A 14,367-nucleotide genomic window follows, 5' to 3' on the forward strand; every position below is an offset into this window, starting at 1 on the left:
TATCAAGTTATGTATAATTAATGGTGCTATCAGTGCCATTAAGTGTGCAGCAATACATTAAAATTTGTAAAATAAGCAAATATATAGAATAAAGAAATGCAGGAATTGTGAGGACTTGCACTTGTCAGTATGCAACTAACTGGCATTTCTAAAGACAGGATGATCCACACAAACATGCTTGGTGCATGCAAATGACTGGTGCATTTTTGATTAGCTGAAGACAAAACAAAGCATCTAATAGACCTTTAAATAAGCATTTGACTTTGTGTTATGACAAAGAGATAAGTGTAGTGTATGCAGGGCTTGAGAGGGAGGGAGAAACTAGTTGCACAAGGTGTTGTCAAACCTAAGACTAGATTAGGTTATCATATGAGCTCTGCAAACAGAAACACTGATTCCTACACACATGGGACAATGGTGCTAATTGACTTTAATGGGAGAATGAGCCATTGACAAACATTTGTAAACATTGCCACCCTTTTAAAGGACAACACATTGAAATCCTTCAATGCACACTTAGAGTATGCATGGACAGGAAAAAAAATGTAAAGCTAAATTTTAGTGTCAGTTTATACTTACATGTACTTACAGAGTACTTAACTAAGAAAGTACTGGACAATATAAGGTAACTACATGGGTTAAGGTTAGGTTTAGAGGTATAGGTTCAGGGTTTCCTAGTTATTACCCAGTTACTGTAAGTACTACAATAAGTTAATATTATGTAAATTAGGAACAGGACAGTAAAATGAAATAACCTTGTGAAAGTATTCATACCTGCAACACTCCATATATATTCTGGTGGAAAACATCTGTATTGGAGCTTTTTTATCCATGGGATGAAAAAATAAAAACAAGGTTGTGACTTTATCTCACAATTCTGACCTTTTTTCTCATAATTTTGAGAAAAAAGTCAGAATTGCAAATTAACTCAGCATTAAAAGTCAGCATTCTGAGTTTATAACTCACAATTCAGAATTGTTTTCACATAATTGTGTTTATATTGAAAAATTCTGTTTATATCTCACAGTTCTGACATTTTTTTTGTGAGAAATGCGAGAAACAAAGTCTAAATTGTGAGATAAAAAGTCACTGTAAAAAAAAAAAAAAAAAGATTCTGAGGCAGAAACAAGCTTCCATACTGTATGTTTTCCAATTTTAATTCCAATTTTAAAAATGACTGTTTTTTAACCCATAACAGCTTTATTCACTAATCAGCATACGAAACTGTAAATGTCCATTTACAATTTATAATAAATCAGTTCTTATTCAAACCCCAATGAAATGAGAACACAGTGTAACACTATTGATCATCACTGTCCAGCAACCTCACGGAAAAGTCAAAGGTTAAAAGAAGATATGAAGGACGTTTTGATATGGCGCAAAATATATTAAGGCAGGACTGGCCAGGACCTTGATCAAACATGACTGAGAACATACTGTTCTTTTATTTCAGAGAGGAAAAACAAGCCAAGGCCAAAATGCTTAAGTGAAGTTAACGTCTGGCTCAAATACCAGTGTTTTTATCCATGTAAGTGAAAGCATATCACTGATATGAGAGCTTGAAAGATCCTTTATGTTAATTGAAGATGACTCTTCAGCTCTCTGGAAAAACAACACATATGATTTCATTTTGAAAAGGACGAGTTCATGGACATAAATTCAGCGGGAGCCAAAAGTCTGAGAACACACTTAATTCCGGAATTTTATAATTGGTAAATAAATAATTTGAGAAATAAAACCGCAACAAATAAGTAAACTTTTCACTAATTGTGTTTGACACAGGGTACAAAACTAAACCAGATACTGATGTGTAATTCACATAAGCTAAAACTAAACTTTCCAGTCCACTGATTTAGTGGAAATCCGAAGAAAAGCCTTCACTATCAAAACAACAGGATCACTAATAGCGATCCCCTCACTTGACATCCAAGATGTTTTCTCAGCCAGAAAATAAACAGCCGACAACACATTTGTCAAAGCACTTTCTAGATCTTCAATCCAAAGTGTCTTTGATATCAGACTCCCCACAGTCTGAACCGGACCTCAGTCAAATTCAACAGCACCGCAGAGCTTTTCATGTCTTCTTTTGTTACTCCTGCAGAAGAATAGAATGTGAAGAACACATTCCACTGACTCCAGTTCAGCTCACTCCTGACAGCATCGCTGTGAATGATCCAGACTGTCTACACTGATGGACTAGGGTTCAGAAACAGACTGGGACTGATAGCCATCACAAACAATGCATGGCATACTTCCTATGCAGTTAACATACACTGATTTAACCCTCTGGGGTCTGAGGGTGTTTTTGGGGCCCTGGAGAAGTTTTGACATGCCCTGACATTTGTGCTTTTTTCAGTTGCTTATAAACGTATAAATGGCTAAATTCTGAAAACACTATATTCAGCACAAACTGGGCTACAATAATATGTGAGCAGCATACATGATTGTGTTTTTGAGAAAGCAACATTTATGTGTGGTTAGTGAAATATGTATATTATATTTTAAATATTATTTCATTATTTAATATTATTTGTACAAGAGGGTTAGTAAGATTGTTTTTAAGTTTTTGAAAGAAGTCTGTAATATAAACCATATTATTACAATTTAAATTAACTGTTACCGGTTAGAATATATTTGAAAATGTAATTTATTCCTGTGATGCAAAGCTGAATTTTCAGCATCATTACTTGACACTGAAGACTAATCATTACATCATTAGTCTTCAGTGTCACATGATCCTTCAGAAATCACTCTAATATGCTGATTTGCTGCTCAAGAAACATTTCTGATCGTTATCAGTGTTTAAAATAGTTGTACATTCTCTTTGATTTTTTTTTTATGAATAGAAATTATAAATGAACAGCATTTATTTGTAACATTATAAATGTTTTTACTGTCACTTTTGATCAAATTAGTATTTAGTATTACATGGATATATATACAGTGCCTTGCGAAAGTATTCATACCCCTTCGTTTTTTTCCCATTATGTTATCTCATGTTAAACTGCTTTCTGTTACTTTTTCCCCAAATCAATCGATACACCATGATGACAAAGCAAAAAGTAGATTTGTGACAACTTTGCAAATATATTAAGAACATAAAAAAAAATAAAAAAATTACAGCGCATAAGTACTGACATGTGAAATTTCGCTCAGGTGCATTCCAGTTTTGCTGAATCATCTTTGAGATGTTTCTACACTTCAATCTGAGTCAACCTGTGGCAAATTAAATTCATTGGACATGATTTGGAAAGGCACAACTGTCTATATAAAGTCTAACAGCTGAAAAAGAATATCCGAGCAAAAACCAGGTCACAGACACAGATCTGGGAAGATTTCAGAAAAAAAAAAAAATCTGCTGCATTGAAGGTTCATATAGCCTCCATAATCCTTAATGGAAGACTGAGCAATCGATGGAGAATGGTCATGGTTAGAGTGGTGACCAAGAAGCTGATGGTCACTCTAGCTGAGCTCCACAATCATATATGGAGAAACTTATAGAACACTTATTTAAACTTATAAAACTTACAGGACAAACACTGCAACACTCCACTGATCTGGGGTTTATGGAAGAGTTTTTAGGCTCAATCCTCTCCTCAGTGAAGACACATGAAAACCCACTTAGAATTTGTTAAAAAAAAAAAACACCTAAAGGACTCTTGTGAGAAACAAGATTCCCAGGTCTGATGAACCTCAGTTCCAAGCATCATGTATGGAGGAAAGCAGGCACTGCTCATCGCTTGCCCAGCGCCATCCCAACAGTAAAGTGTGGTGGTAGCAGCCTCATGCTGTGGCAGGGACTGAGGGACTTGTCCGAGTACAAGGAAAGCTCAACACAGCAAAATATAGCGATAGCCTTAATGAAAACCCAGTAAAGATCATTCAGAACCTCAGACAGGGAAGAAGGTTCACCTTTCAAAAGGGAAATGACTCTAAGCATACAGCTAAGACAATACATGAGTGGCTTATGGACAACTCTGTGAATGTCCTTGAGTGGCCCAGCCAGAGCCTGTGCTTGAACCCAATCGAGCATTTCTGGAGAAACCTGAAAATGGCTCTCCACCGATGGCCCCCATCCAACCTGACAGAGCTTGAGAGGATCTGTTGAGAAGAATGGCAGAAAATCCTCAACTGCAGATGTGCAAAGCTTGTTGCATCTTATCCAAAAAAATTAAAAAAAAAACTTCAGGCTGGAATCACAGCTTCAACTCAGTACTGAGTTAAAGGGTTAGTTCACCCAAAAATGAAAATTAGCCCATAAATTACTCACCCTCAAGTCATCCTAGGTGTATATGACTTTCTTCTTTCAGACGAATCCAGTCGGAGTTATATTAAAAATTGTCTTTGATCTTTCAAGCTGTTTAATGGCACTCAGCGGGTGTTGCATGCATCAGTCCAAAAGCACTTAATTAAAATGCGCCCATCCATAAAAACAAAAAGTGTCTCACACGGCTCCGGGGGGTGAACAAAGGCCTTCTAGCGAATCGTTGCGTTTTTGTAAGAAAAATATCCATATTCAGAACGTAATAATCACTTTATTGTAGCTTGCGCTCACTGTTGTAAATGGAAGCAGCTCCGGGTGGATGATGTATGAGATCGGCTTTGCGCATGCGCGGCTCAGAAGTGACACACACGGAGAGATCGAAACAAAACAACGGTCACTAATTAGAAGTACTGCATAAATAAACGCTGCGCATGCGCAACGCTGAACTCATACGTTATCCTCCCGGAGCTGCTTCTGTGTACAACAGTGAGCGCAAGCTAGATTAAAGTGATTATTACGTTTTGATATGGTTATTTTTCTTACAAAAACACATCAATTCGCTACAGGAGGACGTTGTTCACCCCCCGGAGCCGTGTGAGGCACTTTTTATTATGGATGGATGCGCTTTATTTAACTTCTTTTGAAAGTCATATACACCTAGGATGACTTGAGACTTGAGGGTTTATGGGCTAATTTTCATTTTTGGGTGAACTAACCCTTTACCTGAATACTTATGCAATGTGCAATGTACCATTTTTTCCTTTTAAATACATTTGTAGAGTTATCTTCTTCTTCTTTTTTTTGCTTTGTCATTGTGTTGTATTAAGTGTAGATTGATTTGGGGAAAAAGTAAAGCAGTTTAACATAAGGAAGCAACATAACAAAATGGAAAAAGTGAAGTGAAAATGTCAAACCAACTTTTTCCAAAAAACCAAAGGTCGTCATCTGAGTAACACTGGCCAGATTTACTGTAATAATTCACACTGATAATACTAATAGACCATATGATATCAGCACAGTAATGTGTTCTTAATAACTGATGGTTTTGTGTTATACAGCCTGCAACTTTAACTTTATCTCAACATTTTACTTGGAAAGCATAACATATCAGACCTTCACTTAGCATTTCAGCACAATGTGGCAAAAATAGGGGGGGAAAAAACTGATTCTGAGAATAGTTCCAAAAGAATGTAAACTCTCTGGGTTTTCCAGCTCCACTTCAGGTTATCCTTTTTCACACTTTGTGCTCTGCTTCCACGCTGTACCACCTGCATGCTCTGGACTGGAAACCTGTGAATACAGTGTGATAAAACAATGAATGAACCCAAGTGTTGTGATATTTTACTAAATATGACAATTTGGGAGCAACAGAGATTAGCAGAGTTCAATCATGCAAATAAGCAATGACTATAGTGACTTTTCTAGAGAACTGCATATCCTGTATGTGTAATCAAATGAATTACATAATATGATAATTAATCAAATTGTTACAGCAATCAGTTAAAGGTTGGGTAGGCATTTTTGGAGAGGCTAGCTTTGAAAGCATAAGATCCCACCCTCTCTGCATAATCACTCTCCAAAACACATCACATGCTATCGGGATGTGAAGAGACTTTCAACCAGCATAACAAAAAATGTTTTTGAACCAAATCACCTACCCTGTCTTTAATCACATTCATCAATATTTGCTGGAAAAATTGTCTAACATGAAGATCATTGCATTATTATGGCATATTAATAAATATATATAGTTGTTAGGCTGTGCTCACAATATGACCTTCTATTACCACACTTTTTCATTTTTTTTGTTCTGGTTCTATCAAAAGATAGAGAACTACACATCAAATAAAGTAAAATGTCACTGCATATTTTTAGAGTGTGTATCTGTTAAGAACCTTTCCCTCAGCTCCACTGTAGATATAATGAGGCACGATCGCTTTGCATATAAAGTCAGTTCAGCCAAGACACGTGGCTGCACGACTGCAGACTGTTTTTTTTATCCCATATCCCATCTTTTGTTAATTTAGAAAATGATCCTCAACATGTGTGCAATGCAGCAAAATGTCACATGCTACAGTTGAAGATAATTCTCTACAGGACAAGTGAATCCTTACATTGGCAAATCTGTATATTTTAAGTACCATTACCTCATCATCTTAAGTGAGGCCTTTAACCTTCAGAAGAGTGCTTATATGAACTAATGATGTTTGATCTATCTATCTATCTATCTATCTATCTGTAAATTTACGGAAAATATAGAAATGAAAAACTAATATAAACTATTATAAACACACAAACACACACACTTTGCACGTATATATGTATATACACTGTATAAAAAGATCAATCTTTTTTTGTGTTCCACTAAAGAAAGAAAGGCTAATTTTCATTTTTGGGTGAACTAACCCTTTACCTGAATACTTATGCAATGTAATTATTTCCATTTTTTCCTTTTAAATACATTTGTAGAGTTATCTTCTTCTTCTTTTTTTTGCTTTGTCATTGTGTTGTATTAAGTGTAGATTGATTTGGGGAAAAAGTAAAGCAGTTTAACATAAGGAAGCAACATAACAAAATGGAAAAAGTGAAGTGAAAATGTCAAACCAACTTTTTCCAAAAAACCAAAGGTCGTCATCTGAGTAACACTGGCCAGATTTACTGTAATAATTCACACTGATAATACTAATAGACCATATGATATCAGCACAGTAATGTGTTCTTAATAACTGATGGTTTTGTGTTATACAGCCTGCAACTTTAACTTTATCTCAACATTTTACTTGGAAAGCATAACATATCAGACCTTCACTTAGCATTTCAGCACAATGTGGCAAAAATAGGGGGGGAAAAAACTGATTCTGAGAATAGTTCCAAAAGAATGTAAACTCTCTGGGTTTTCCAGCTCCACTTCAGGTTATCCTTTTTCACACTTTGTGCTCTGCTTCCACGCTGTACCACCTGCATGCTCTGGACTGGAAACCTGTGAATACAGTGTGATAAAACAATGAATGAACCCAAGTGTTGTGATATTTTACTAAATATGACAATTTGGGAGCAACAGAGATTAGCAGAGTTCAATCATGCAAATAAGCAATGACTATAGTGACTTTTCTAGAGAACTGCATATCCTGTATGTGTAATCAAATGAATTACATAATATGATAATTAATCAAATTGTTACAGCAATCAGTTAAAGGTTGGGTAGGCATTTTTGGAGAGGCTAGCTTTGAAAGCATAAGATCCCACCCTCTCTGCATAATCACTCTCCAAAACACATCACATGCTATCGGGATGTGAAGAGACTTTCAACCAGCATAACAAAAAATGTTTTTGAACCAAATCACCTACCCTGTCTTTAATCACATTCATCAATATTTGCTGGAAAAATTGTCTAACATGAAGATCATTGCATTATTATGGCATATTAATAAATATATATAGTTGTTAGGCTGTGCTCACAATATGACCTTCTATTACCACACTTTTTCATTTTTTTTGTTCTGGTTCTATCAAAAGATAGAGAACTACACATCAAATAAAGTAAAATGTCACTGCATATTTTTAGAGTGTGTATCTGTTAAGAACCTTTCCCTCAGCTCCACTGTAGATATAATGAGGCACGATCGCTTTGCATATAAAGTCAGTTCAGCCAAGACACGTGGCTGCACGACTGCAGACTGTTTTTTTTATCCCATATCCCATCTTTTGTTAATTTAGAAAATGATCCTCAACATGTGTGCAATGCAGCAAAATGTCACATGCTACAGTTGAAGATAATTCTCTACAGGACAAGTGAATCCTTACATTGGCAAATCTGTATATTTTAAGTACCATTACCTCATCATCTTAAGTGAGGCCTTTAACCTTCAGAAGAGTGCTTATATGAACTAATGATGTTTGATCTATCTATCTATCTATCTATCTATCTGTAAATTTACGGAAAATATAGAAATGAAAAACTAATATAAACTATTATAAACACACAAACACACACACTTTGCACGTATATATGTATATACACTGTATAAAAAGATCAATCTTTTTTTGTGTTCCACTAAAGAAAGAAAGTCATACAGGTGTGAAATAACTTAAGGCTGAGTATAAGATTATAGAATTTTCACCACTCACATTTTTCTCTACAATTTATAAAAATATAGTTGTTTTTGTAGCTTGCCTTCAGCATGTGGCCTTTAATCAGCTCATAATGAAATAGTTGAATGCTAAAAGCTAGATTCCATAAAAAAAAGCTTATAATTTTGAATGATAAATCATTTTTAAACGCTCTCTGTGATACAGCATGCTCTTTCATTTTTCCTTCCATCCATTTCTGTCTTACAAACACAGGCCAGCTGGGTCATTTTCTAACATCCACGACCACACAGCCTCAGCGCACTGCTATCAGGTAGCTGGCACTGGCCCCGGTTTGAGAAAAAGACTCAACAACAGAGGCACGTCAGCACCTGACCCTGGCCCAGTGTTACTTCTCCACACACAAGCATCATGGGAAATCAGAGAGAGGTCAGTATAGCTGTGAAATGATTGTCAAAACACTGGGAAAAGATCTGCTAATCCATGTCTCATTTGAGGATGTCTAAATGCTTTTCCTAAGCAAATGATTTCGAATCGCTGGGAAAGCGGATAGTTTTTAGTGGCACGAAGCACTGGATTCCTCCCCTAATGTGATGTGTCGTTTCCAAGGCCAAGAAAGGCATTTATAAATTAGTCACATTTTATATATGTGTGTGTTTATCTGTGAAGAATTCATTCATGATTCTTTCTGAACAGTTAGAAAATTATAGAAATCCCAGCTATGTAACACCGATATCTGGACCTCAACCTCTCCAACACAAACCAAATACATTTTATGGCTGAGAAATGTCTGATTAAAATATTTTAAGTCTTTACATTACATGTGCTTGATATGTTAGTCAACAGATCAAAGTGCACTTCTTTAAAGCAAAACAACAGGATATTAAAACATAATGTTTACAGGATATTGAAACAAAATGTACTTAATTTGACATGTACTTAATTTATTCTTTAAGTACACTTAAGTGGCCTTTTATTTCATTAATATTATCTGCTGCACATATAGTTCTTGTAAAAGTGTATATACTTACATATGTACGTATATGGCTTACATATAGCTTACATCCTTAGCTGACGCGGGGCCCGGTGCAAGGTAGGGAGTGGGGCCCCCCTCGGTCCGTTCGCCACGGGGTTCTCTCAAGCGTGGGGCCCGGTGCGACCGCACCAGTTGCACCCCCTAAGGACGGCCCTGTATATATATATATATATATATATATATATTTACAATACACTACAAGTGCACATTCAGTACATTCAATACAGTTAAGTACACATCTTTTTCACAAGGGAACTCGTGTTATTACTAAAAGTGGCTTGGGAAAATACAACTTGATTTTTAGTAATCTGTGAGTTGTCGAGCAGACAGTGGCTTACATATAGTATATACTATATATATACAGCGCCATCCTTAGCTGACGCGGGGCCCGGTGCAAGGTAGGGAGTGGGGCCCCCCTCGGTCCGTTCGCCACGGGGTTCTCTCAAGCGTGGGGCCCGGTGCGACCGCACCAGTTGCACCCCCTAAGGACGGCCCTGTATATATATATATATATATATATATATACTTTTACAATACACTACAAGTGCACATTCAGTACATTCAATACAGTTAAGTACACATCTTTTTCACAAGGGAACTCGTGTTATTACTAAAAGTGGCTTGGGAAAATACAACTTGATTTTTAGTAATCTGTGAGTTGTCGAGCAGACAGATTTTATATTTCCATTTACAGTGCGAAACCAATCAAAACAAGATTAAGATTCTAATAAGTTACAAAATTCAAAGTGAAGCTTTTCATTACCCTAAAGGATGCGGTTAGTGCATCACTTCAGTGTCTGGGGTGCATATCACAATCCCTGCCATAAATTGTAGCGACGCCTGAAGCCAACAGAAAAGAAAGGAATGTCTGGGAGAAGAATTCTCATTTTTATTTGGCTGCAAAGTGTCTTGAAAGTATATTTTTCATCTTGATTATAGTTCAGTGGAACGCAAAAGAATTAATTTTTTTCTGAAACCAAGTTGTGTTGTGATGTCAGTACCTTCTAGTTGAAGCCAAACACTTCACATTCAGATCACTGGTCATCCAGCTTATCTAGACTGGTGCATCACATAGACCTGCGCTAAACCGGAATAAATCTGTTTCTGCCCCAGAGCGAAGAAGAAGAAGAAGAAGAAGAAGAAAATATAATTGTCACTTCACCTCTCAGAATGAGACTTTATAGCTCACAATTATAAAAGTGTTTCTTGTAAATTTAACTTTACATCTCACATTTACAACTTTATATTTTACAGTTGTGACTATTTTTCATAATCATGACTTCACATATTAATTTCCTGCAATTGTGACTATAAATCACTATTCATATCTCATAATTGTGACTACATCTGGTAACTGACTTTATTTTCCTTCATTTTGACTTCATAATCTCACAACTGTGACTTTATTTCTCATAATTGTGAATGTAAATCACATCTCTGAGTTTTCATCTTCTCATTTGTAACTAAATCTAGAAAAAATTTCATCTTTATATATCTCACTAATACAACTTTATTTCTCATAATTGTGACTTTTTTACATTTTAATAATTGTGACTATAAATCACATAAGTTGTGACGTCTTGTAGTGTGACAATATTTTTCATAATTGTGAATTTATATCTCAGCTGTGACTTTATTTCTCAAAAATGTTACTTTAAATCTCATAAACAGCTTTATTTTTCATTATGACTTTATGTCTTAAATTTTGATAACTGTGACTATAAGTCACAGCTACAACTTTATATCTTCTCAGTTGTGACTAAATCTGGTAACTGTGACTACATTTCTACAAATTTTGACTATAGTATTACAAGAGTATTTCTCAAAATATGAACTTTATATCTCACAATTGACTTTTTATCTTAAATTCTCCTAATTGTGACTTTATATCGTCTCATTTGTGACTACATCTGTTAACTGTGACTTAATTTCTCATAATTTTGACTTTATATCTCATATATTACTTCATTTAAAAAAAAAGACTATTTTCTCATAATTGTGACTATATATTTCACAACTGTGACTTTATTTGTCATAATTTTGTTTATAAATTACAACTGCGACTTTGTATTTTCTCAGCTGTGACTACATCTGGTAACTGCGAATTTATTTCTTATAATTTTGACATTGTTTAGTTTTTGAAATTTCAACTTTATATCTCACAAATACAGCTTTATAAGGCTTTATTTAAATCACAACTGTGACTTTATTTCTTATAATTTTGACTTTATATCTCACATTTACAAATTTATTTCTCAACATTTCAACTTTATATCTCACAAATACAGCTTTATTTCTTATCATTTAGACTTTATGACCTAATTTCTCATAATTGTTACTGTATCTCATGTTGCGACTTTATATCTCAAAATTGTGACTACAATCTTTTAATTGTGACTTTTTTCTCAAAAAGTTGATTTTCAGTCTCACAACTGTGATTTGTTTTTTCAGAATTATGACTAAATATCTCAGTTGGTATTTCTCTCAAATAAATGGTCATCCATAAGATTACGCGATAAAATGCACAACTTGGACATAAAAAAATTACAGTAAAAATGACATTTTGCCATGTAAATTCGAAATGAATTTACAATGCACCAACATCAATTGCAGAGAGAACAGAAAGTGTGACAAGTGAGAAAGATGAGGAAAGGGAATGAAGGTAGTTGGAGCAAAAACAAACCTTGAAGAATAATTCCTGAAGTACCACTGACATCACACAGTCTGATGAGAGCGTGTTAAACGACCATCTGATCGTGGTGTGTTTGGAGTACTCCCTTCAACCATTAGCAAAACATAACCCTAACCCTCTGTTCTTTCATCAGGACAATGACAGGACGCACATTCAACAGATCAAATCTAAGAAGGGCCCAATTGTTTTGAAAGCCCACCAAAAATATTTCTCGTTAAACATCTAACACAATAGCAGTGTCAGTTTTCGGCTAAGAATTAACATTTGGCATGTAAAACGGACATGAAAATGAGCTGGTGTTGCTTATTGCATAATGGCAGCCTGAGACACTGGTGGAATATGATAAACATAACCCTGAGTGGCAATGCCAAGCTTTGTTTGGGTTTGACTGAGCTGAATTCAAAACACAAAGCTGGGAAAAATAAATTAAATACTGTGTGAAAAGACTGATAGTGCAACCCATGACAGATATCGGTACAAAAGGAATGATGGAAGAGTCTTGTTTTCTCGATGACATGTTTGTTGGTCTTTTAGGAAATGAGAAGACATGTAGGATTGATTTAAATCCGAACATCATCTCCTAATGGATGCATGTGTTGTTGAGGAGCTGATGTGGATGGGTTAAGGTGGCCTCTGCCTCACGTGAACATGACCCCGGAGTCTCTGGGTAACTGTATAAACAGAGATGTCAAGTCCAGGCAGATTTATTGTGCTAGGGAAGCCTTTATGGATCGTCAAAGATTGACGGCCTGACACTGCCCATCGGAGAGTGGGAGCTGGAACATCTGTCTAAGAAACTGGACAGCTCAAGCTTTCACAAACGCTAAAAAGAGAGCAAAATACGAATATGTTTCTTGTGTGGGTGATAGCGGGTTGCCAGGTAAACCATGAAAAGTAGGGCTAGGAGCCCAAAAAGAATCCATTCTTTGATTCTGATGCTTGGGGAGAGTAAGGTCTGAAATGTCCAGACGTGACATGACTAAAGGCCATAACTTTCATTATAACAATGAAGTTTAATAATCATTCTAATTCTATGAGAATACAGAAAGTCCACAACACAGCTATAATGATTACGACGCTGAGGAACAATGTTGTTGGAATCACTTTTAGAACTGTTTGCAACAGATGGGTTCCAGAATTAAAAACGGCATTCATTTTCTCCACTGGGAAATTGATTTTTAACAGTAACTTAAAAACCTTTAAAGACAGCCCTACTATGAGTTCAGAGGTTATTAATCAATGGTATATGCTTTTGTTAAAGCCATTAGCTCACATTATTTCAACTTATGGTAATACTTTAGTTTAGGGACCAATTCTGACTATTGACTAGTTGCTTCTTGGCATGCACTATATTTTAGATCCCTTAATCCTACATCATACCTAAATTTAACACAACTACCTTACTAACTATTAATATAATCAGCAAAAGTAGGAGCTTATTGAGGCAGAACTCATAGTTAATAGTAAATTGATTGTGTCATTTGCAATGATTTATTGGATTATAGTTCTTTTCCTCATTAAAGCCGTTGAGTGCACCGTTTTGTATCTTTGTCTTTTTGTCTGGTTTTCAAAAACGTTTTTTTTTTGCTTCAAATCAAGTTTGCAATGTTATTCTCCTTGTATCTGGTTGGCTTGGTTCATGGCTAACAACGCTTTATCACAACTTTTTTTTTTTTTCAAGACCCACTTGGAACAAGAACGAGGTGTGGCGGTGAGGAGAGAGGGGTTACACAAGCGCTAGTCAAACGAGCGCGGAAACGGTGATGAGGAACTTCAGTAGAACATCAGCGAACTGCGGTCAGATGAGATGTCGTCAGGCCATGTCAGTAAAAATGAATTTTTCTGTCCTGTCAGCCGTTAAACTGTGCTTGTAGTGCGTGCTCTTCAACTGCACACACAAATGCGCCGGCATGCGCTGTAGCCCATATCATTCATATTAAAGTGCGCTTGCGCTGTTTTGTCCAGCTTTTAACGTCATATTAAAGCATGAATGAAACTACAAGAATGTGTGTCAGGTCTGCGTCACGTTTAGCAGTGGCAGCTCTTAAAGTTATAGCAGCCAAAACAACCTAATAACCCAGCTGCTGTGACGTCTGTTAATCAAAGATCAAAAGAAAAGAGAGGAAATCAATAACTTTTGTAGCTTAATCTATTTTTAGTGTTTGATAACTTTACTCAATTTCTGTATATTTCCTACTTACTGAAGAGCACAGGTAACTAAATATGACATTTATTAATATTTAACAGATTATTGGGGTTTTTGTTATTTTTTAAAGTCTAATAAAC

Source organism: Sinocyclocheilus anshuiensis, unplaced genomic scaffold (genome assembly GCF_001515605.1).
Source record: "Sinocyclocheilus anshuiensis isolate Anshui unplaced genomic scaffold, SAMN03320099.WGS_v1.1 scaffold870, whole genome shotgun sequence".
NCBI classification, from domain to species: Eukaryota; Metazoa; Chordata; class Actinopteri; order Cypriniformes; family Cyprinidae; genus Sinocyclocheilus; species Sinocyclocheilus anshuiensis.